This window comes from Sapajus apella, unplaced genomic scaffold, assembly GCF_009761245.1.
Source record: "Sapajus apella isolate SASKATOON/1434 unplaced genomic scaffold, GSC_monkey_1.0 scaffold7, whole genome shotgun sequence".
Taxonomy (NCBI): Eukaryota; Metazoa; Chordata; class Mammalia; order Primates; family Cebidae; genus Sapajus; species Sapajus apella.
In genome coordinates this window covers 45,265,553-45,292,042 of record NW_022436947.1, presented here as the reverse complement: position 1 = coordinate 45,292,042, position 26,490 = coordinate 45,265,553, and the positions used below count along the sequence as shown (strand labels likewise).

The 26,490-nt window shown below is 33.4% G+C and overlaps 1 long non-coding RNA gene across 1 annotated transcript in view; it reads right to left on the bottom strand.

Annotated features, from left to right (window-relative positions):
- LOC116550030 overlaps positions 1 to 25,142 on the bottom strand; it is a 47,314-nt gene extending 22,172 nt beyond the window's left edge. The window contains exons 1-2 of the long non-coding RNA XR_004268210.1: positions 25,011 to 25,142; positions 9,970 to 10,076 (exon numbers count right to left, since the gene is read on the bottom strand). This is a non-coding gene — a long non-coding RNA (uncharacterized LOC116550030). The remainder of the gene's footprint in view (positions 1 to 9,969; positions 10,077 to 25,010) is intronic.
- Positions 25,143 to 26,490: the final 1,348 nt, after the last annotated feature.

The window sequence follows — 26,490 nt, the reverse complement described above, 5'->3', positions numbered from 1 at the left end:
ATGGATTACATACCTATATCCCTTATTCAAATATTCCTTGTGGGCAAGCACCACATCTAACATGTTTGTGTAACCTCAGACTCAAGCATATTTCTGGAACATAGTACATTCAATCATTACTCGCTGAAAAAAAATGAACTGACTGTGTGAGGAAATTGATGTGCAGTGGAGTGTAGAGCACTTTGATAATTATTTGATGCATGTAAAAACTAGAAATCAACGATCAGGTATACAACATATACTTTTCTAAGTTCTCTAGTTTTATAACAGGTGTTTGAATTATTGCTCGACTCTAATGTAACCAAAGGAAAAAGTATAAAAAATACCTTCTCTCCCCTCCTCATTTCCCTCACATTGAGGAAGGTGAGGGCTTTGAGCCATGATTACAATTTAACCTGTATTAATAGTAATCTCCAATTCTGTGACTGTTCTTTTCACAGAGAGTGGACAATGAACCTCTAAGTGTCAGCTACTTTTGTACTGCAGACAGGCTGAAAGTGTGTACCCTGAACTCATTGATAAAGGAATGGAACTGGCACTCTCTGACCTGACTGACAAAATAAAGTATTGCCCTAGAGAGAGAATCCTTGCACATTACAAGGCAGTTAGAAAATAGTTTTCTTATTCTATTTATTTATAATAGAATTATATTTATTCTTATTCTACTTACATTTTTATAGTTTTTATAGTAGTGAGAGCATTTAACATGAGAACCACCCTCATAAGAATTTTTTAAGTGTATAGTAACAGTATGGTTAACTACAGGTACAGTATTTTCTCCCAGATCTCTAAAACTGATTTTTCTGCTTTCCTGAAACTTCATGCCAATGCATTAGCAACTTCCCATGTCCTTCTATCTCCCCAGACCCTGGCAACAATTATGCTATTTTCTGTTTCTAAGAATCTGTCTATTTCAGATACTGCATATTAGTAAAATCATAAAATATGTGTCTGTCTGTGCCTGGGTTATTTCATTTAGCATAATGCACTTACGGTTCATCTATATTGTCACATATGTCAAAAATTCTTTCTTAAGGCTGAAAAATTCTATTGTACTTATATATCACATTTTCTTTATCCACCCATCTGCTGATGGACATAAAAGTTGTTTCCATACCTTGGCTATTGTGAATAATAATGTCATGAACATGAGAACGCATTATATTGTTGTGATTCTAACTTCAGTTCTTTCGGATAAATACATAGAAGTAGGATTGCTAGATCTTATGGTAATTTTGTTTTTTTTTTAAATTTTTTGAAAAACCTCCATACTGTTTTCCATAATAGCTTCACAATTTTACATTCCACCAACAGTTCACAGGGGTTCAATTTCTTCACTGCCAAGATTTGTTATTATTGTTATATTTTATAATAATTGTGTTAACAGGTGTGAAGTGATAACTTATATTGTGGTTTTTATTTTCATTTCCCTGATGATTCATGATGTTAAGCATCTTTTTATAGGCCTGCTGGTCATTCGCATGTCTTCTTTGGATAAATGCCTATTCAAATTCTTAGCCAATTTTTAAAGTAGGATTAGTAGGTTTGTTTTTGTTGATATGATTTTACTTTGAGTTGTGGAAGTCCTTTCTTTATTTTGGAAATTAATCTCATTGGATATCTGGTTTGCAAATTTTTCTCCCATTAGATAGGCTGCCTTTTCATTTCATTGCTTATTTTCTTTGCTGTGCACAAGCTTTAGCTAGATATAATCCCACTTGTTCATTTTTGTTTTTCCTATCTGTGCTTTGGTTGTTATGTTTATGAAATCGCTGCCAAAACCAATGTCATGAAGCTTATTCTCTATGTTTTCTTCTGTTACTATTACAGTTTTTATTCTTAAAATTAAGGCCTTAGTTTGAGATGTGTGTGTGTGTGTGTATGTATGGTGTAAGATAAGGTTTCACATCAATTGTTTTTACATTTGGATATTGTTTTCCCAAAACTATTTGTTGAAGAAACTATCATTTTCCATTTCATAATTTTGTCACCCTTGCAAAGATCAGTTGACCATAAATGTATGGGTGTATTTCTAGGTTCTGTATTCTGCTCTATTGATCTATATGTCTATCTTTATGCTAGTATTATACTGTTTTAATTAGTGTAGCTTTGTACCATATTTTGGAATCAAGAAGTGTGATGCTTCCAGCTTTATTCTTTCATAAGATTGTTTTGGCTATTTGGAGACTTTTGGGCTTCCATATTAATTTTAGGATATTTTTTGCTTCTGTAAAGAAAACCATTGCAATATTGATGGGGATTGCATTGAATCTGCAGATTATTTTTGTTATTATGGATATTTTAAAAACATTATATTTGACAATTGATAAGTGCAGGATGTATTTCAACTTATGTCTTCCTTAATTTGTTTCATCGATGTCTTATACTTTTCATTATACAGGATTGTTCACCTCCGTGGTTAAGGTTATTCTTAAGTATTTTTTAGTGCTTTTTTAGAGAGGATTGTTTTGGTAATCTCCTTTTCAAATATTTCATTGCTAATGCATAAACACACAAAAAACTTACTATCAGAAATCTTATTTTTGTATCTTGATTTTATATCCTTCATTTTTATTGTTTTGTTTATTCATTTTAAAAGATTTTTTTTGTTTTTGGTGGAGCCTTTAGGATTTTTGATATATGAAATCAGGTCATCTGCAAACAGGGACAATTTTACTTCTTTCTGTTTCTGAGGACTTTTATTTCCTTCTCTTGTCTAATGGCTCTTACTAGGACATTCATTATTATTATTATTATTTTTTTGAAAGATACGTTTCTTCTGTGTTTTAGATGCAGTCTTACTGCTATTTTTTTATTGCATTTTAGGTTTTGGGGTACATGTGAAGAACATGCAAGATTGTTGCATAGGCACACACGTGGCATTATTATGGTAGAAGTGACAAGAATAGACATCTTTGCCTCATTCTTGAATTTAGAGGGAAGGTTTTCCATTTTTCACCATAGAATGTGATGTTAGCTGTGGGCTTTTCATGTATGTCCTTTATTATGTTAAAGTAATTTCCTTCTATACATAGTTCACTGAGATTTTATCATGAAAGTGTGTTGAGCTTTTCAAATGCTTTCTGTGCATCTATTGAGATGATCATGTAATTTATATTCCTCATTTTTTAATGTGATACATTATAATGATGTTTATGTTGAGCCATTTTTGCATCCCAGAAATAACACCTGCATTGTCTTGGTGTATGAACATTTTAGTGTGCTATTGAATGCAGTGTGCTAGCATTTTGTTATGGATTTCGAATTGTATATTTATCAGGGATATTGACCTATAGTTTTCTTTTCTTGTGTCATTGTCTTGCTCTGTTATCAGGGTAATACTGGCCTCGTAAAGTGAGTTTGGGAGTGTTTCTTCCTCTTTAATTTTTTGGAAGAGTTTGAGAAGACCTAGCATTAATTTTTCTTTAAATCTAGCTTTATTTCATCAGCGAAATTGTCTATTCCTTTTTTACTTAATCTTGGTAGGCTACATTTTTCTAGGGCTTGATTTATTTTTTCTAGGTCATTCAGAGAGCATATAGTGGTAATGTTCTCTCATTATCCTTTTTATTCTCGTGGCATCAGTTGTAATGTCTCCACTTTAATTTCTGATTATTTATTTAAATCTCTGTTTTTCTTAGTCTAGCTAAAAGTTTTGGTTATCTTTGAAAAAGATAAATACTTTATATATATTTTTTAAAGCTCTCAGTTTTGTTCATTTTTTTCTATTGTTTTTCTATTCTTTATTTATATATTTTGCTGTCATTTTTACTATTTCTTTTTTGTGCTAAATTTGGGCTTAGCCTGTTGTTTTTTTTTTCCCTCCAATTCCTTGAGGTTTAAAGTTAATTTGTTTAAAGTTAACAGCTTAATTTCAATTATATACAAAAACTCTACATATTTATTTCTCCCTTTCCCACCCATTTTGTTATTTTTCCCACAATTTCCATGTATTTATATTGTGTATCTATTAACATATTTTTACTTACAGTCATTTTTAATACATTTGCTTTTAGCTTTTATACTAAGGTAAAAAGTGATTTATCCACTGCTAGTATAGCATTTTATATGTTTATATATTTACCCTTAGCAGTTAGTTTTATATTTTCATGTACTATCTTGTTATGGTTTAGCATCCTTTCATTTCAACTTGAAAATTTTTCTATAGTACTTCTTGTAAGGCAGATATAGTGATAATAAAATTATCCAGCTTTTGTTTGCCTGGGAAAATCTTTGTTTCCTTCCATTTTGAAAGATAGTTATAATGAGTATAATATTCTTGATTGCCAGATTTTTCATTTCTTTCAGCACTTTGAATGTATCATCCTTCTAACTACTGCCTGAAAGGTAAAAATCTGTTTTTAGTCTTATAGCAATTCTTTGTATGTGAAAGTTTCCTTTCTCTTTCTGATTTTTGAATTTTCTTTGAATTTGACAATTAGATTTTAATGTGCCTTGGTGTGTTTTTCTTTCTTTTTCTTTTTGGTACATCTTATTTGGGTTCATTCGGGCTCCCTGCATTTGGATGTCCAATTTCTTCCCCAGATTTTGGAAGTTTCCAGCCATTATTTCTTTGAGTAATCTTCCTGGTCCTTACTCTCTTGTCTTTTTAAAATTTCCATAATGCATATATTGATCTGCTTAATGTTTTCCCATGAGTTCCTTAAGCTTCTTTCACTCTTTTTCATTTCTTTTTCTTTTTGCAACTCTCACTGGATAATTTCAAGTGACCTGTCTTTGAGTTTGCTGATTATTTCTTCTGGTTGCTCTAGTCTGCTGCTGAAACTTCTCTATTACATTTTTATTTCAGCTATTATATTCTTCAGTGTCAAGATTTCAATTTTGTTCTGGTAAAAATTTTCTATCTGCTTGTGGAATTTCTCTTGTTCTTGTATTGTTCACCTCATTAAACATTTTTATAATGGTGATTGCACATTTTCTGTCAGTTAATTTATATTTATCTGTTTTAGTAGGGTTGGTTTCTGGAGTTTCATCTTGTTGCTTTATTTGGATTGTGTTTTCTTGTTTCTTAATTTCCTTTACTTTTTATGTTGGTATGATCTACACATTAGAAAAAAAATCACTCCACTCAGTTTTCACATATTTGCGTTGTGTAGGAAAAGACCATCAATCAGCTTGGCCATATTATCTATTGATCTCCCAAACCTCTGTGGTAGTTCATACTGCCATCTTAGTTCCCAGCCACCCTCAGGTATCTAGAGTACAACAGATCGTGCCATTGCTTCAATATAGTAGAGCTAGAAGCCATTCTTCCATATAGAACCCAGAGAGTTTGATCGTTGGGTACATTGTCCAACTCTTTACCTCTCCAGGGAGAAGATAGAAGATACAGTTTTTTCATCCACTCACTCTTCACTGGTCAGGGGAGAAGGTCTATAGAGATTGCTTTTGTGCTTCTTTAAACCCCATAAATATGTACAATTATGTGTCAGTTGAAAAGTAAATATAATCTATAAAAAATTAAAAACAAAAATATTTCCAGCAATGAAGAGGTTTCAGAGATGACATAATGTTAAAAGTATAATATATATATATTATATATATATATTATATATATATTATTAATATATAATATATATATAATATATATATATTATAATATATATAAACCAATAGACACTATTTAGCATAGATTATTCAAAAATACAGGTATAAACATATAATTTAAATTTATGAAAGAGCAAGAAAGACTAAAAACAAAACAGTCAAAAATAGTTCTTATTAAGAAATAGAACCCACGAGTAAGAGGCTGGAGATGGTTGGAAGGAAAGTTCTCTGTCTATATTTTGTAACTGTATGCATTGATTTTTATCTGTATTTCAATATAAATTCAATTTTGTAACAAAGAAATTGTATAATTCAAATTAAAGAAAAATGAAATTTTTCAAAAATTATATTTATTTTCAGCGTCCATCAGGCTTCTAGACTATGCTTGTTTCTGTCAGCCCTCTGAGACAAGCAAGACAGAGCCAGACTCTTGAGCAGCCCCTGAAAAGTTTGAATCCTTAGATTTGTGGTCCAACTATTTTTTTCCAGGGAGAAGCTATGAGGTGAAGCTCTTCTTTACCCACTTACTGTATGCAGATTTAGTATGATGATTTGTGGTGAGTGCCCAGATACTAGGTCAAACCACTGCCTTTGTTCACAGTAGCTAGGAAATGTCTAGTGTATGCTGGATTCTGTCAGTGTTCCTAGACAGGTGATACAAAAAATCCAGTTCCTCCACAAACACCTGGAAAGTTGGAATGTTTGATACACAGTCCAGCTTTCTCTCTCTAGGGAGAAACTGGGAACTGAGGAGTTTTCTTGCAATTGAGTGGCACTGTGCCATGAGGGATTATGGGGAAAGCATGTGTTATCCATGGTGTGCAAAATAACTGAAGTGTGACAGGGACTTCATTCATATCTAGGTCATACTCACCAGACACTGATTGGATGTATGACATTCATCATCTGGTCTTGAGAAAATAACATGCACAGAATAATCTATTGGAACTCATACTACATGCACACTTTTCTCTGCCCATTTTCCTTTTTCTCTTCACTCATTTGGGGGCCTTGAGCTCATATTAAAAACATTTTTCTCAAATCTATCTCCAGTTCTTAGTTTTGGGTGAGCCCTGAAAAATTATCACTTAATCCTTCTAGCACTATCTCTTAGATCTCAATACCTACCTTATACTGTTATCATACTGCTTCCCTAAACTACTGTAATATTAGTAAAGTTCCAGCCTTAGAAATCCCCAGGATTCTACATTTTCTCAGCTTGTGCCTCTTTTCTTCCTCCTTGAGCTTTTCCTTCCTCTCAGTCCCATGAGTCTTCCTGTGTTGCAGCCTCACATTACCCACAGTCTCGCATCTTCATATTTGAACTTCAGATTTAGATGTCCTAAAAGCAATTTTTCATTCCTTTCTACTTCTAAGTGTGACCCAATCCTTCTTTTTAATGTTTAAATTTCATAATTTAAAAAATAATAATTTTATTACACTAAAATTACATTTAAAATTCAGACTTTAATTATTTAGATAGCTATTTTCCGAGGCACAATTCTGAAAAGAGCATTCAAGACAAAGAAAAGGGCAGATATTAAAGCTCTGAGAAAAGAAAGAATTTGAACATTTGCAGAAACAGAAAAGAGCCAGTTTGGCTTGAGTACAGTGAAAGATGATATGGGCCTGAGAGAAGGTCACCACAGCAAGGAGTATTCATTTTATTCACACACAATAAGAAACCAGTCACATGATTTTAAGAAGGGAAATGCAGAAAACAATACTTCTTTTTAATGTTTAAATTTCATAATTTAAAAAATAATAATTGTATTACACTAAAATGAAATGTCCCTGTGTAACTAAAGACACTGCAAAACAAAATTAAAGGTAAATTGAATTAAACACACATATATACTAGGAGCAAATATTTGCAACATATATTACAAACAAATGGTAAGATGCAGAACATATAAAAATCTCCAAGAAGCTGATAATGGTGGTGTGAGAGGATGGTAGGACTCAAAAAAAAAATAGATATATATTATGAAAGCAAGTCACAAAAGAATGAAGATATTTAAGCAGTAAACAGGGAAATTTCCCTAAGAAAATAGCAATCAGTAAACAACATGAAACTTTTAGGAGACTTCATTTACTACCCATGAGAATTGCTAGTGTTAACAAGGCTTAGGAGAGTGTAATAGCTCCATATTCTGCCGGAAGGGTGAAAACAAACATTCCATCCAGAAATGCTGATATTGGTAACTTTTTATTGCAACATATTTAAAATCGGGCAGTGTATATAAGATGAAATCTCATTGGCAGGAACACTATTGTGTACTACTTTATAGCCTGTACTTTTCTGTTTGATCAATTTCACAGGAAAACAAATAGGAAAAACGGTAAATAGGTCCTAAGAAAAAATAAATACATTGGGTCTACCAGGCAGAATAACAATGAGTCTGTAAAGCAGAGTAACAGAAAGAATATAACTTACATTGTTTGATTAGGACAGTTCTCTCTAGACCTTAGCTTTTAAAATTCAGACTTTAATTATTTAGATAGCTATTTTCTGAGGCATGGTTCTGAAAAGAGCATTCAAGACAAAGAAAAGAGCAGATATTAAAGCTCTGAGAAAAGAAAGAATTTGAACATTTGCAGAAACAGAAAAGAGCCAGTTTGGCTTGAGTACAGTGAAAGATGATATGGGCCTGAGAGAAGGTCACCACAGCAAGGAGTATTCATTTTATTCGCACACCATAAGAAACCAATCACATGATTTTAAGAAAGGAAATACAGAAAAGAAGTTTACATTTTAAGATTGCATTCAATTATGGGAAGACTAGATTAAAGGAAGCAAAAAGAGTCTAGGAAACACCAAATTGAAGGTGGTGGTGGTTCTTCAGGAAATAAATGATGGTAGTGTAGGCAGAAGAATGTGGACGAGTCTAAGATAGTTTGAAGTGGAATGATTGAAACGGGAAAGGTTCCTTTGTCCCCCTTGCTGAGTGTGAGATGAGGGTGCGTGGCTCGCTTCCTCAGTGTCCTGCTGCTGAGACACTTAGGGGAGCATATAGATGGCAGGCGGTGGGACTCAGACCCTATGTCAGTGTCTAGGGGTGAATGTTTACAGCTCAAAATTTTACAGGCTTTACAAATATGACACCTGGATTTGCTCAGCTTCTGGTGAGACCTCAGGAGACTTCTGCTCATGGTGGAATGTGAAGGGGGAGCAGGCCTGCCACGTGGTGAGAGAGAGAGAGAGCAAGAGAACAGAGAAGAGGTGCCAGACTCTCTTAAACGACTAGCTCTTGTGTGAGCTAATAGCGTGAGAACTCACTTGTTACCACCAGTATGGCACCAAGTCATTTATTAAAAATCCACTCCCTGGTCCAAACACGTCCCACCAGGCCCACCTCCAACATTGAAGGTCACATTTCAACTTGAGATTTGGAAGGTACACACATCCAAACCATATCAGTTTTCATACTGTAGTCAACCTAAATATGTAATGTTTAATAGCTCAATTTCTACTCTATCCTTATGATATATTGATGAAAATAAACAGAAGAAAAATTATAATACTCATGCAGTTAAAAACAAAAATTAAATAGTATATTACTACTTTGTCAAATTGTCAAATCTATAGACTTTTTATAAAGAGTAATGTATCTCACTTTACCACAGTAAAATATTGTAAGGTTGCATTTGTCTTAGAACATCAAAACCTTTTACTTTTTAAAACTTTGACACATAGGTTACTGACTATATTCCAATTTTTGGAAATCTCAGTGCACAGAACACTCCACACACACAAAAGAAGTTAATATTTTCATCTTTTCTCTATAAGATTCCCTTCAGAATCTATGCAAAGTTCTTTTCAGCCAAAAGAAGATGGAGCTATGAAAATGTTTAAATTGATTTTTCTTATAATATCAGATCCATAAAATCCTAAATTTGCCATAGTTCATGTCTCTTTTTCTATTCCATGCAATGTTTTCAAACTAACAGATTATGAATTTAGCTTATTCTTGGCAATGTCCAAATAATATAAATGATCTTGTTATCTTATTATTTGACAACATTCATTGACCCATATGCCTAGTGAGTTTAATTGCACTGTTGCACCATAATATATAAGATATAACTGCTCCCCTAAGACTACACTGCTAGAAATAAAAGCAGCACATTTCCAAATATAAAAATTATTTTAAACCTTCCTCACTAATAGCATTATTTGAAAGGTATTGTTATATTTAAATGAAACTTTTGAATTCTTTATGATGGTATAAAGTCTCTACTATTCTTAAAGGGAGCTTTCAGCCTAAAAAGTTTGACTTTTTTTGGTTTTGTCTTTTGTTATTTTTTACATCTAAACAATTTTTCATTTGCACAAGAAGGAACTAGAGACCACACAGGGCTAGCATATTTTTGTGCATTGGTAACCCTTTTAATCTTTACCTTGTAGCTCATATCAAAGCTGTAATTGTTTGCTAGCCAGCAAAATCTAATGGCTCCCTCTGGTCAAAAGCTGTCAACAGCAATCTATCCAGCAGTGGGGGCAATGCCTGAAATAGAAAAAGCATCACATATGGTCGTATTCCTTGGTGAACTACAAACAAGGTAAGGCTTAACATTTCAAACGCAAAACCATTACTAACTCCACATAATAAGACTGGGGCACTGAAATTGCTAGAGGATTTTGCTTTTTGGTTCATTACTGTCCTACAGGTCAAAGAATATAGCAAGACAGTCCAAGTATTTACACTGTTTTTTTCCTCCCTTGATTTAACAATGTAGCCATAAGTCTCTCTTAGATGTTAGATCATGATTTATTAGGTGTCCAAAAGCAAACCCATACTCCAAAATGTATAAAGAAAACAGGCCTCAAATGATCAGTCCAGATTTCCTGCTAAGTGTAAAGACTGCTAAATTCATTTAGAAATCTAACAAAGAAAAATACTACGATTTTTTAGTTTGCTCTAAAAACTGTAAAGTTCTGTTTAGAAATTTCTGAGGTAGGTGGTTTATTTAACATTTGTATTATCACAATAGTATTGTATAATCCTACCAACACAGTTCAGTGTAATGATTCTAAACATCAAACCAGCTATCAAATGTCATGCTGAGTTTCCCATTCAGACTAATTAGAATTCTTGTCTTCTGAAAACATTTGCACTCTTGGCATTCCAGTGGTTTTTCCACTTGTGGCTGGGCCTTTTGGATATTTCTAAATGAGAATGAGCATGCTGCTAGCTTTACATGCCTCTTGGTTCCTTCTGCCCTCTCACCTGAATGTCAGAATTCTTTTAGTAATTCTTCAGAATGAAACCAAATAAAGTTTGTCTTAGCTCAGTTTAAAGGCATCCAAATGGAAGCAGAAAACTAAAAACAGAACATTCACCCAGAAGTTTTCATAGATTCTAGAATCTCCCCTTTGTTAATCCACTTTATATAATATATATAATGTAGGATGAATTGTGGATTGTTTTCTTATTAGAAGCAAAATAGTTCACATATAAATAAGCTATACTGGGCTTGATGTAGTGCATAAAATATGTGTTCAATTTCAATTCATCTAAAAGAATGATAACATAGGAGTAGACTTTGGGTAATAAAATGAAGGAGAACATAGTCTTGGATCAGGCAGAAGAGGAACTCATTTTGTACATGTTTGACATGAAGCATAACCAGCATACAATGTAAAAATAAGAATTTGTACTGCTCTGTGTCTATTATGAGACATAATAACGCTCTGAAAGTTCCTGGCATATGGTGTGTGCTCTTACTAACTTTTTTCTAATGCAAAAAATTCCATGTACCACTGGTAGGAAAACCTAATATAAAGTTTAGACAACTCATTAAATGCTGTTGTGTCCTTTTGTGAAAGTCTTCAAAGCATACATGCCCAATTCCTTTTCAGAGATTATTATAAGCAACTGTTGAAAAATTTTATTGGAATCTGCCATTGGTTTAATCACACTAATTCATTTCAGAGCTGAACTAAAAATGGGAGAAGTCTCTAGTAAAATTCAAATGCAAAACGATGGCTTTGGTTAAGTGAAAGCATGACAATATATTCGGTATTTTGTCTGCTTTCCTGACACATAACGCCAAGGTTCAGTGAACTGGTAGTATGTTTTGTTCATTATAACATCTTCAAGCATTTCTAAGATGCCTGGGGTTTGGCAAGCTCCAAAAATACCTTGCCAAGCGCATTTTCTACTAATATTTACACCCATATATATTTTCAAGAAAACAGTTTGAGTGTTTCTGATTAAATAGAGCTATTGAATGTACAAATGGCCTCATTTAATACACTAAAAGTAACTTAATTCAGTTTTGGGGGGAAAAATTAAAAAATAATTCACATTAGCCAATAAACCTAAAATTTCAGAGATTTGGATTGTATCTAACCTTAAATCAAAATATCATTAAATCCTAGAATTGAATAAGACACATTCTTATCATACTTAGCCTTCATGTCATTCTCCATTCATTTTGTCATCTCTGCTCAATTTACCGTATCTCATCCTATACCACAACATTTTAAGTACTTTGACATGTGTAGGTCATTTTTAGTACCAGTGCTTTCCTGATTACCTTTGAATTAATCTAAGTTGGTAATAATAGTCATTGTTCATGAAGAAGGCTCTAATCTCTCTTGCACCTCAAAAAAGTTAGGTCGATTTTTAAAATGTACTTTCCCTAGGCACTAATGTATGTTAATAGTATATTAAATATAAGGTGTACCTATGTATAAGTATGTATAACATAATGATACTGTAGGTGGGCATGGAAGTGCTGGATAGAGAAGGACAGGTCCCTGGCTAGGGCTCCACCCTGAGTCTCTGCCCATGGACCTAGATAAGGACAGCGATTCTTGTTTTCATGCCCAAATGTTGCATTTTCCAAGACCAACCTGGCCTGCCACACCCCCATCCTGTGCCTATAAAAACCCCAAGACCCTAGTGGGCATAGACACAAGCAGCTGGGCACCCAGAGAAACACACTGGCAGAAGAACACATCTGCAGATGCTGGAGGTCATCCTTGGCGGAATGACACAGAAGCCAAGGAGAATTCGATGGAAGGAGAATCTGGTCTCTGGGTGGTCCAAATCCAACGTCCCACTCCATCCCCCTGCTGGCCTCCCCATTCACCTAGAGAATTCACTTTGAGAGCTACTTCCACTCAATTAAACTTTTCATTCATTCTCCAAGCTCACGTGTGATTTGATTTTTCCACTGCACTAAGGCAAGAACCCAGGATACAGAAGTCCTCTGTCCTTGAGAAGAGGCAGAGGTTCTAATTGAGCTGATTAACACAAACCCCCTTCAGATAGCTAAGCTGAAAGAGCACACTGTAATACACGCCCACCAGGGTTTCGGGGGTCTGTAAACACTCAACCCTAGACACTGCCATGGGGTCAGAGCCCTGGCTCCCCATGACCTGCCCATATACATATACCCTCTAAGGGTTTTTAGCAGCAGGGCACTAAAGAAGCAAGCCACGCCCCTATCACACGCCCTGTGACGAGGATAAGGGAACTTTTCCTGTTTTAATAACAGTATTTTAAGCCATGCCTGAAGACTAATATATAACACACTAAGATAAGATGCTAATGCCTACTATATCAAATCTGAAGCCAGTGTTTACCAATGTTCATGACATGTATTTTAAACTCCATGAGGTCTACCTGCCACTATTATAATAAGCTAAGAGCCAAGTTTCAGTGAAGGTGTTCAACCCTTAAAACTTGAGAATCTTTTTGTGTTTGGGGCCTATTTGGATTAATACCAAGAAACAGATTCCAGCTGACTATTTTTAGAGTATTCTAAGGAAAGAGACAAAATAGGCTTCCAGAATATATATATTTTTAAACCCATGATGATTTAAACACATTTGAAGTGCTGTCTCCAGAATTAGTTTATTGAATCTTATCAGCATGTCCTCTATAAACTTTTCTTTTACTTTGAAAGTCACCCTACATGACTTTTTTGGGACCTATGGGCAGTGTTCTTCAAACTGAGAGATATGTGCCCCCTGGAAAACATATTTACCAAGGGAGAAGCTGACATGAACAGTTTTTAGGCGGTCACTTTCCAGATCATATTCTCACTTTCATATTCATACTATTTGCTAAAATCTGTTTGCCTGAGAACACACTTGCTGTAAAGGTGTTCCGTCAGTTTCCCACACTTTCTGACCACCTCCAGGCTGTTCATTCTCACTTACTTTGTACTACTAAACAAAACACAGTGAAATTTGCTGGTGCCTAAGAAGCATCCTTTAACTTCTAACACTTGTATGAAAACTAAGACATTTGATAGATCTTCGTAAAGTCAATTTTTAGACTTTCCCAAAATCAAGGATGTGTATGTCTTTGCTGATTGGGTAACAAATGCTTTAACAATTCAAGTGGTTTTCAGTGTTTGCTTTCAACAAAATTGAAAGATGGTCAAATAGGGTTGTCAGTTGGTAAATCATTAAAAGTAATTTTTGGTAAATGAATACAATATAGTTTTCACATACAATACAGAAGGGACTTAGATAATTGAGTGATACAGCTATATTAGAATTTTTTATATTTTGATCTATTTATTTATTTGAAATGTGAAAAAAGTAACTGCTGACATTTCTGAAAATAAGAAAGGGAATACAATGAAGCCTGGATCTTGATTTTAGAAACAAGTCATATTAACCCATACATGCATAAAATAACTAGGGGAAACATCTGTGCTCTCATTAAAAGGTGAAAAAAATTTTTTTTAATTATTTATCAAAACATGTATTATATATACTCAATAATTCTAGTAAAACTGAATACAAAAATATTTTTAAACTCATAGTATACAATTATCAATTTAAAAAATTGTTCACATATTTTTATTGAATGTGGCTCTTCTTTTTTTCCAGTTGCTTTGTCTGCCTAGAATAAGAGAACAAGTAAAATGAAAAATTATTTAAATCATTCATCTGTCATTAAAATGTCTGCTGATGATATGATTTAAGTATTAATATTTGTATCAGTGTTAAGGCAAGTTCAGACCCTTACCTTAATAATGATGCAAGTATTAATACAGTTTTAAAAATAAAAGTAGATGAAAATAAAAACTGCAATTTTTTTAAAATAGGCAACTATATTTCTAGCTGCCATACATATTTTAAATTTTTAATCTTATAGTTTATTATTTTTATAAAATATATCAATCTACATTAAATAATCATTGATAAATTTTATTTTAATTTATAAATTAATTCTAAATAATTTTAATTAAAATTAACTAATTAAATTTTGATGTATTCTAAATCTTATCCTAAAAATCTCAAGGAAAAATGTACAACAGACAGATCACCTGTGTTAACTTGTGTAGTGACAAATTATAGTACCATTACTGGTGGGTCAAACTGGTATTATATAAATTCTGCTGTGATGTACTATGAAGGATATAATTTTATCATTTATTATTCTAGTCAAAAATGCTTCCTTTGATTTAATAAAACTTTTATATTTAACTTCTAGTTTGCTGAAGATATAGTAAATGAGAAGTAAAGTAAAATACATCAAAAGGTAGCAAGCAGACACACCCAAAAGGCAAAACATTCTTCTGGACAGCTGCTTTATTAACTTCAACAAGCTCGTATAAGTAAAAATGATACCTTATAATAGATATTCCACAAATAGCCCAAATTGTGAATATAAATTTTGTATAAGGCAAATCAGTGAGTAAAATATACTACTTTTTAATAAGATTGATGAAATTGCCATGTAAGAAAAAATAAATTTTGTTCCAGTTCTTACCTATTATGCCAGAATAAATTTTAAATGGATTAAAAATCTAAAATTAAAAAACTATATACCAGTGCTAGGTAAAAACATAGGTTAAGTTCAGTATACATCTAGAATGGAGAAAATTGTTCAAACTATAACAATTTATAGACAAAATAATAGACAATACTGATAAATTTATTCATATAAAAATTTTTAATGCAAAAAAATTCCAAAGTGTAAAAGACAAATGAGAAACTGGAAAAAAATATAATGCACACAACAAAAAAAGTAGTATATGAAACACATTATCTTCTAAAAATAAAAGCTTTAACACTGTACAAAATAGGCAAAATATATACATAGCTCAAAAAGAATGAAAATATAAATGCCTTTAAAGACATGAAAAAATATTCTGCTTTGTCCATAATAAGAAAACTGCAAATTAAGAATACCCTGAGATCCGGCCGGGCGCAGTGGCTCACGCCTGTAATCCCAGAACTTTGGGAGGCCACGGCGGGTGGATCACGAGGTCGACAAATCGAGACCATCCTGGTCAACATGGTGAAACCCCGTCTCTACTAAAACTACAAAAAATTAGCTGGGCATGGTGGCACGTGCCTGTAATCCCAGCTACTCAGGAGGCTGAGGCAGGAGAATTGCCTGAACCCAGGAGGCGGAGGTTGCGGTGAGCCGAGATCGCGCCATTGCACTCCAGCCTGGGTAACAAGAGTGAAACTCCGTCTCAAAAAAAAAAAAAAAAAAAAGAATACCCTGAGATCCAATTTCTCACATATTGAATTGGCTAAAATCCAGAAATTTGACAATGTTCTCTGTGTGGGAGGATGAATAAAACAGTCTCATACATTGATGATGAAAATCAAAATGTTCAAAACCACTTTGGAGGGAAATTTAGTAAGGCCTAGCAACATCTATGCTTTGTCTTGTGACCCAGCAATCCCACTTTGAAGAACATATCCCAAAGATTATATTCCAAACTGACAAAAATATGAAAAAGAGAAGAATATTTGCAAAACTATTTATGCTGCAGTATCTGAATTGTAAAAACTGGGAAAAAAACAAATGTACATTAATATGAGACTGGAGTTGGTTGAATATACACAGTATAGTAACACAATAGAATTCTAGGTAATACTAAAATGACAAAAGGAATACCTCTGTAAACTACTAAGAAGTTTTCTCAATATATATTGTTGGATATATAAAACAAGTTCAGGAAAAGTGGGTATAATATGTGATTGTTTAAGAAAAAGGCAATATATGTAACATATTATGTATAAATAGCAAAGTGTCAGGCTATAAGCAATATGTGTTGACTGGTTTAATATATGTATATGTCTATAGGTATGTTAAAAGCTGGAAAATAATTTTAAATTTAGGAAATATACAGATATTATTGGGAATGGGAGAGACAAGGATTAGAGGGAAAGGAAGAAGAATTGGACTTCACTGAGTATACTTTATTTTGTAAATTTTTTCTATATCCATGTAAAGGTTTTGCATAATTCTAAAAAAATTTAAAGGGGAAAAAATAGCAATTCCTAAAACCTGAAAGCAAATGATACAAATTATCCTATGTATTGAATTGATGATAAAACCACACATAGTAAAATTATTCCAAATGCCTTTAAAATGTAATAATTTGACTATACACCCCTATACATACAGCACAAGGACAAAAACAATTTTAAAAATATTAATATACTTTTTTCAATAGATATTTTTATTCTACTGTACGTTACTCATTATATTAATACTTTTATTCTGACTCATGCAGTCATACATACAAACACACATATGGGAAAATTGTGTGTACAAATATACGTCTTTTTAGATATTTAAAAAAACCATATCCACATGTATGTATATGCGAAGTATATATATTGATGTTATGTTATATTTTAAAAGAGCACCTTTTTGTTTTTTATAAATTTTTTATTTTTATTTTTAATAAATAATAGTTGTACAGATTTATGGCATACATGTGGTATTTTGATATTAGCATACGATGTGTAGATCAAATCAAAATAATTGGAGTATTGATCACCTCAAGCATTTGCCGTTTCTTTGTGTTAGTAACATTCTAATTCCACTGTTGTATTTATTTTGAAATAAACAATATGTTATTTTTAACTATAGTCATCCTACTGTGATACCAAGAACTATTTCTTACTCCTTCTATGTAACTGTATTTGTCTCCATTAACCATAGCCCTTCATCCCTCAATCCCCTGTGCTACCTGTCCCAGACTCTAGTGACCATCATTCTATTCCCTAAAAGAGCACCTGTCTTATACTGGAGTTTTACAGATAAAATGATATGATAATATTAAGACTAAGGTTTACTTTGAATGATATGGTTTTGTTTTATGCAGGGACAGCAAGTATGTCTTTGGGGATAAAGGATTGGCTTGAGTTGACATATGTTGAAATTAGCTGATGAGTACACAGGGAATCATCCTATCCTATTTCATAAATATTAGAAATTCTCAGTGATAAAACATTTTTAAGAAGAGACATTAGAAAAACATGCTAAATTAAAAGAGGTTTAAGAAAATCTAATAAAGAGGAAAAGAAGCTTAAGAAACATTAAAAGCAGAAATAATATTTTGTCTGGAACTAGCTATAGATTTTAACATTTTGGAGTCAATTAAGATAATATAAATGTAAGTTATGTATTTAAAAAGTTAAAATTTTACAGAAATAGAAAAATTGAAAATAGATGCCAGTGGGGGGGGGAAAACAGATCACAAGAGAATGTAAGGTAAGATCAGCAAAAGTATAAAATATAAATACTTATACATAGAATATCTGAAATTCAACATACTAGTAATGCTTTCAATTGGGAGAATATTAATTTTGTTGCTACATTTATTTTCTACAATGTATATTTACTGCCACAATAATAATAGAAGTTTATTTTTAAAAAACATAAATTCAGTTTTTCTTAATTTTTTCTACACTAAAGTCAGTGATATTTCTCTTATACATAAATGTAAAATACTATTATAATCATTAAAATTATCCCTTTCTTTCATGATATCTGAGAATATAAATCCTCTGTATTAAACAGAGCATTTAAAAGAAATATTATCAATCTAATTGAGTCAAAATTTGTCTTAATTATTCTTTTATAATTTTAAATATGTAAAATGTCTCAAACTACTTTGTTCAAAGACTGTGATTTTCTTGAGGTTAGTTTATCTTCTACCAAATGCCACTTAACTCAATACTTATTTTTAGTCATGTAAATAATATTTTCTATGGGGTATAACTGGTGATGCACATGGAAATTGATATCTGCTTATACTTTTCTGTATAAAATAGAAAATACATTTTTCATTTTTATGTAAATGGTGAAAAGAGCTTCATCCTTGCTAAGTGATTTTTAAAAGTACTTTTTATACACTTGTTACTATGAAGACATACTTAGTGATCTAACTCGCACATAACTTTATTAGAGCTGCATGATCTGTTACCATAGTCTTTCCTTTATATTGTAAGCTAAATTGCAAAGTATAAGGATTGTTGATAGGCATTTTACATGGTCCAGTGACATACATGCTAAGAAAGGAATGACATTTTCTGGAAGATGGAGGATGTGCTTCCCTTTCTAACAATTTCCTTCTTTCAAAATTTTTTCTTTATTAACGTTACTCATTAACTTGTTTTATATCTATCCTATTTTGCCCTTCACTTTGATGGCCTGCTTCTTGAGTATCCCTTTCAAATTAGAATTGGAATTAGAAATATATATAGGGTGTGAGTGTGTGTGTGTGTGTGAGTGTGAATAATAGCTACTAATAAACCCATATTTGTAAGTCTAAAAGAATTTTAAGTACTAGTCCTTTGGATGACTGACTGGCAGTATCTTTTCAGTCATAAAGAGTAATATTTTCTTTTTTCATCTCATTTCTGGTAAACAACAGCTCTTGGTTATTTTGGATTGGCCACATTCATTGTCAGCAGTTGTAGCATATGTTATTGGAATTTCATTCTGCTTAAGACTTCTGCATGTTTGAAAAATTATTAGCTTTCTGTATTGTGATTTAGATGAAGGTCAGTTTGGCCGTAACTTTTTTATAGAGACTTTGAGGCCCCAGGTTTACTACTTACTAAACAGTTCTAAATAAAGTACCCTTTATAAAAATTACATCTTAGAGAAAAGTGTGAGCCTTATAAAAATGATGCAAGTGAGTTTAATAAAGGGGTCTACAAGAAAGGGAAGCTATAATCTGCCCCTCTTTTCACTCTGACCTCATCTGTTGTAAATGAATAAAAGCACAAATTGGGTTTTATGCTGAACACTTTAAAGTCCATGGTGGTTTAAAGTTATAAATAAATGAAAACCATAAGGAGACGCAGAAGTTATGTGAACTTATGTGCTTGAAGATACAAGTTTCTACCAGGTAATCATAGTGAGAAAAATGGGGACAAAAAAATAGCTATTCCAATATTCCAATCATTTGCCTGCACTTTGGAGTCAGTCTGTAAATAATTCATCTTGGGTCTGGGCCAAATGAAAACTAGAACATAATATTTAAAAAGTTTTCACAAAGCTAAATTTATTTAAGGACATTTTAATTCTTTGTCTAAGAAGCTTTTCTACTTTTTCTGATGTTAAAATGCCCTTACTTTTGTGAAATTATTATATGTAGTGGTCATTTTGTTGTTATTTTTAACTTTTCAATTAGCAAATTACAAAACTTAGTAGCTATAATGAATTAATATTTATTTTTGAAATGTACTAAGTGAAATTTAAAACCCAGAGAACCACAAAATTGGTCTATTTGCTGATATATGTCTTTTACCCAACTTGTATCTAACCTCCCTAATATTCCCGGCTGAGGTCAATAGACGAACATGTGAAATATAAGGCATGGAGGATTGAGTAGCTCTACCATTGAGAAACTCAAGGACAGAAAAAGAAATGTATTTAAGGGTAGGGTTTCCTTTACCTGGAAAGACACTCTATAGATTCCCATATTTTTTAAGGGCCTTACTCATCTAATATTTGTATTCTTAAGTCTTCCAGGCTAGGATTCACCTCTCTGTACCACCCAGATATTTTCATAAGGAATGTATGCTCTTTAAAAATGGCTTGGCTTGCAGTGGACATTTATCGATTCAACTTACTCACTGCCCAGTTTGGCTCTTGATTCCAGTTACTGTAGAGTTTTCCTGTGTCTCATCTCAATGGGAAGGAAGAAACTCCCCCAGAGTAGTCACACTGGGCTCTGTTTATCTGCCTTGTTTTCTGCCCATGTATAAACAAGGCCTGTAGGTTTTAAATGTTAATTAGGATGTTAACATGTTACTAAATTCGTACCTAATCCTTTTTCCTACTAATTTAGGATAATGGGGGAAAAAACACCCTTGGTTTATATTATGAAGACACAGGTAGCATTACAGCTCTTACAAGATCCACTATCAAATATATTAAATAATTACAAATCTTAAAGAGAGGGCAGAAAAAGTATAATTTTTAGAACTGATGGAGGACTAGTTACCTTGATGGGTCCGTAATTTGTGAAAAAAGCAGTTCTTATGTAAGTGCCTAGACTACAGAAGCTGGCTGAAAATGAAAATGTAAAGAGAGGTGTCTGAGATATTGTGAATTCAGAGATGGCCCCAGAAATGAAAAGAATACTTTTTCAGTTGTGGATCTGACCTCGCTTTTTAATTAAAGAAGCCTGTAAAATGTGCCAATTTAAATTACGTGCTGCTCAGTGATGCAGCGCTATTCCTTGTACACCAACTGTGTTTCTGTTACTCCTCAATCTTCAGTAGAAGTCTCCTACTCCAATGGCTGGGTGGAAGAGGGACTGATTTGGGTGACAAGAGAGGAAAGACAGAAACAGCCATATGCAGAAAGACTTGAGGGAGATGAAGAGTTTACTGAGAAGCAATAAATAGGGACCACATATGATTAGGCACAAAGTTCAAGCCCCTTACTAAACCCAAGGGATGGGCTGACTGGAGCTGGGATGTGAAATGGAGTTTGAACCTAATTGTTACTTAGAACAAAAAGGACAAGGTGACTTTAACATCCTGGACAACTTAAAAGAATGTGTGTCACTAACGTTTGTTTCTGGCATGACATACAGAAAAAAATAAATGTCACTTATAATTTGTTTTTAACTGCGGGTTGTTTTTTTTTGCTAATATTTTGTTTTGCTTGTTTTAAAATTTCCTGTATGAGTTCCTTTATCAAATGGAATTTACTGACTCTTCTGTTTGGTCTCATCAACCTCCAACCAATAAATCCATTTATTTTTATTTACGAAAATTCACTATTAATGCCAACAACAATATTCAAAGACTATGTAAATTGTAGCAGGCACTGTACCGTTTTTGCAATTTTTGTTAAACATGACGGCAATTTCCATCTAGTTTACCCGAAGTCCAGATCTTTAAGGAGTGCTATGCTCTGAATGTTTGTGTTACCACCAAAGTTTTATGTTAAAATCCTATCCACTAAGGAGATGATAATGGTAGGTGTGGCCTTTGGGAAGTAATTGGTTCATGAGTACAGAGCCCTCGTAAATGTGATAAAAGCCCTCAGCTTGTTTGCAAGCTGACTTTATGTGAGGATTAAGTAAGAAGGCACCATCAATAAGCCAGGAAAAAAACCCTCACCAGACACCAGACCTGGGGGCTCTTTGATCTTAGACTTCCCAGCCTCAGAAAAGTGAGAAATGTATTTCTGTTGTTTATAAGATGTCTAGTCCATGATATTCTGTTACAGCAACACAAATGGACCAGACAAGGAGTAGGGAGAACACTGGAGCATGTCTTCTGTACCAGGAAAGGCAAAGGTATTTATGAAGGGCACAGCAAGGATTTAGCAGTGTCTGTGCAGTACTTCTCCCACACTCATTAAATGTCATGGCAACCCAGAAAATGATTTGTTTGTTGTTTACATTGCATACTTAAGTAAACACAAAAGGATTGTCATAACACCCTCCTGATACATCCTAGGTCTCACATACAGACTCCAAAACTAAAAGATGAATATTTGGGCATCCTGAAAACTATTTATTTTATTTTTTTTATTTATTTTTGAGACCGAGTCTCACTCTGTTGCCAAGCTGGAGTGCAGTGGCACGATCTCGGCTCACTGCAATCTCCGCCTCCTGAGTTTAAGCAATTCTCCTGCCTCAGCCTCCCGAATAGCTGGGATTACAGGTATGCACCACCACACCCAGCTAATTTTTGTATTTTTAGTAGAGACAGGGTTTCATCAGGTTGACCAGGATGATCTCGATCTCCTGACCTCCGATCTGTCTGCCTTGGCCTCCCAAAGTGCTGTGATTATAGGCGTGAGTCACCGCACTGGATCCTGAAACCCATATTTGGATGTACCAGTGAGTCCCTGAAACAATTTCAGCAGACTCAATATTGACCCTCCTTAGAATTTGATATCCTAAAGAAACCATATATCTACTTGCAGTGTGGCCTTGTGCCTAAGTTGTATTCTTAAGAAATGCCTTAGCCCAGCTGTATGGTGAGGAAGTAGCATTTTAGGTATGTATTGTGTATATTTACATGGTGTTTTACCATGTTTTAGTTATAAGATATTGCCTAATAGTCTTAGTTTAACATGTAGCCTATTATCATTTTTCCAGTTTAAAATAATAGCAAATACATTCTGTAGTAGGCTGAATAACATTCTCTAGATATTGTAATAAATCCTAATTTCTGTAAATTGTAAATGTTTGGGGAAAAAAAAGGTCTTGGTAGATATGATGAAGTTAATGGTCTGGAGATGAGGAGATTATTCTGAATTATCTGAGTGGACCCCAAAGGCAATTACGTGTATCTTTATAAAAGTGAAGAGGTTAATCAGACATGCATAGATAGGAGAAGGCTATGTATTGGGAGATAGAGGATGGATTATATGGTCATAAGCCAAGGAATGCTGATAGCAACCAGAAACTGGAAAAGACCAGAAATGGATTATCTTGTAGAGCCTCTGGAGAAAGTGCAACCATGCTAACACCTTGTTTTAGGCACAGTGATTTCTGGCCTGCAGAACTGTGGGAGAATAAATTTCTGTTGTTTTCAGCCACCCAGTTTGAGGTAATTTTTTATAGCAGACACATGAAACTAATATAAGCCCCCAGTTAGTATTTTCATGCAGAACCTCTGAATTTTCAAAAATGAATTCCTAATGTTCAGGAAATGATGTGATGTATATATTTCTCTTTCTTGGATGAAAGTCTACTTTTATAACATTTATGTTTTTATGGACCCTCTAGTTGATAAACTTCAACCACAACTTCTTACTCTGCATTCAAAAATGAATCCATATTTCTATGTTCTGTTGTGAACATAAACCTTTGATCCAGAATTTTTTGAAACTTTACTTCTGTCTATCCCATTATCATCTATTACCTGAAACTACCTGGCTAAAGGTGGAGAGTGTTATATATTGAAGTTGAGAGTTTGGGCTATTTTTCAATAGCCCAAATATTGGCCAATTAAGCAACACACCACACTTCATGGAAAGGACACTCAGTAACCTCTTTGGAAAGTAGTCTCCAGCAGAATTGATTTATTGTATTGCCACCTCCAATTAAATATTGAATCTTGGTATTACTACTCCTATTGCTGCTGCTGGTCTATTTGTTTCTTGCGAGTTATGCTGGCTCATTCCATTACTGGAAGAGATCCAGAATGCTCCATACCTCAGAGTGTGGGCTTAGCGTCCTGGTGAATTCAGATAGGGTATTCTTCCTCACCTCAAGTCAGATACTTAACATATTCCTGGCTATAATTAATGACTTCCCAAGAAAAATCTTACTCCCATGCATGATGGTGTGATCTTTCTCCATGGACCTGACAAAGTAGTCACCAACAGCACAATATTCTGCAGTAGAAGCAGCATGTTAGCATAGCACTATGCAAGGCAGCCCACTCTGGGGACAGGCAGCAGGTGATGCATTCATTGTAGAATTCTCCATTATCAAGGGAGCCCGGCTGAGTTCCAGCTCCATTAGGAAGTGGCAAAAGGAGTAAAAGTCGATATTTTGGATGACAGGAAGGCAGAGTTAAACTCCCCTCTTGTGTAGTACTACAAAATTATCATAGGCAAAAAAATAAAGGATGATTTTGTTTCATAATCATGATCTAATAAGGGCCAGGACCTATGAATCATATATTTATAGGAATAACAAGTAAATATTCAAAAATAGTTTTCAAGAGACTGTTTTTTTTTTCAATAGAGCAAATAATTATCTTAACTAAATTATAAGCTTAATAAGAGGAAAAAAGTTTATACATCTTAATGTTTAAAATTATTAATATCCAATCTGACTTTACCACTTATTTGCTAGATGACATTGGGCAAGTTACATAGTGAAACATCTGTTAGTTCATCTTTAAAATGAGGATTTACTCAGGATTAGATGATGCGTAATGGAGTAGATAGAACAAAATCTGGACTTTGAAAACAAGTAATGTTAGTCGTGAATGCTGTTACTACTCCTGCCCCCACTCATACTACTATCACAAATATTATCTGATGTTCTCATGGTGTTTAGTATTAATCACGCATGTTTAAATCATGGAATTAGTTGCAAACTCCAAATTAAGACAAGCCAAGAAATTAAAGCATATTTGTCTTATCAGAAATAAGGTGTCAGAGCTATTAAAAAGTACCAAGACTTCATTTTACCATAAACAAGTAGTAAAATAACAAAATTCTTACCAGGACATTTAGATTACAATAATGGAGCTATCAAATCCGTGCTTTGGAGGCACAGGCACATCCAGTAATATTAACAAGCCTGTTGGCAACTATACATGATGTTCTTTTACCATAAACATTTAAAAAGAAAGTACTCCTCTTGCTTGAGTCACTGTAAGTAAAAGATAACTGTTAATGAGTTATCTGAATTCCTAGAATACCACAGGAGGAGGGATTAGTAAATAACAAAAGGATTTTTTTTTTTTAGATTTTGATTCCCCACCCCTCCCAACTGCCCCTCCTCTTCCATCTAGTTCCTAGCACTCCCATTCAGGGCAGGAAACATGTAGAAAGAGGAAAAAAAAATAGATATAAAAATCATAAAGGAATTTAACCATTTCATAGTTTAAATGCACAATTATGTTGCATTTGGATTATTCTTCATCTGGTTCTCAACCCAATAGTAATGTATTGTAACTTTGTTACTTTCCCTCATTCTTCTGTTTTATTCATTTTTTTCTGCACATGGGCTTATGCTTATAACACTGGCAAATTACCTTCTCTTGGGTTTCATGCCACCCATGTGGAAAATTTTCCTGAATTTGAAAACTGATATTTGCCATGTCTTGACAGTAAGTGCAATGTCTTACCATTTAATTTTTTTAAGATTTCCTTTTTTGTTGGTCTTATTTAACTTGTTTGGCTCCCTCAACTGCCTCTGGCTTGCACATTTAAGTTAGTCATTGATGCTGTTATACTAGATACAGAATTTTAACTTTAACCTAAGACATTGGAAGAGGAAAAAACAAGAATGAAAACACCAAATATGATTTTTTTATATTGATATACCTTTTTGCATTTACTTATTATTGCATTTCAGTTTTAGTAACTATTTTGCTATTTAAAATTATTTGGACTCACTTTGTTTTTTTAACCAGGTTACCAGTGATAAATAATATTGTGTGCACCATGACAAAATTATACCCATTCAGACCCCAAAGATGTGATGATTGTTTTCTAGGAGATATTTTACTGGTAGCTTACCTAATGAGGGGGTCTAATTTATAACACTCATATTGCTAGCTGCTTTATATTCATTATTTATTTTTCAAAGTAATTTTCTAAGTAATACAATTATTCTTATTTTAGAAATGAGGCAACTTGTTGCCATTGCTAAATCTGACTTTAGAGCCTGTTGCTTTCAATCTCCCAAGGTACTCCCTGTCATGGAGTCTGTCGTGGAGTAATAAGGAGCCGCAATGGAACAAATAGATCATGTATATGAAGCCACAAAAAAAAAAAAAGTAAATAAATAAGAAATATGTGGTCATAGCACAATACCTAAAGAATAATGACCAGCATTACCTATTGGGTAGTAATGATCCAGAAGTTTGAATAAAGTATAAACTTAAATGGAATTATGAATTCCAAATCCCAACAATGGTTCCTGCCAAGCCAACAGGCCAACAGAACAATTCAAGAACAAATATCTTACTTAAAT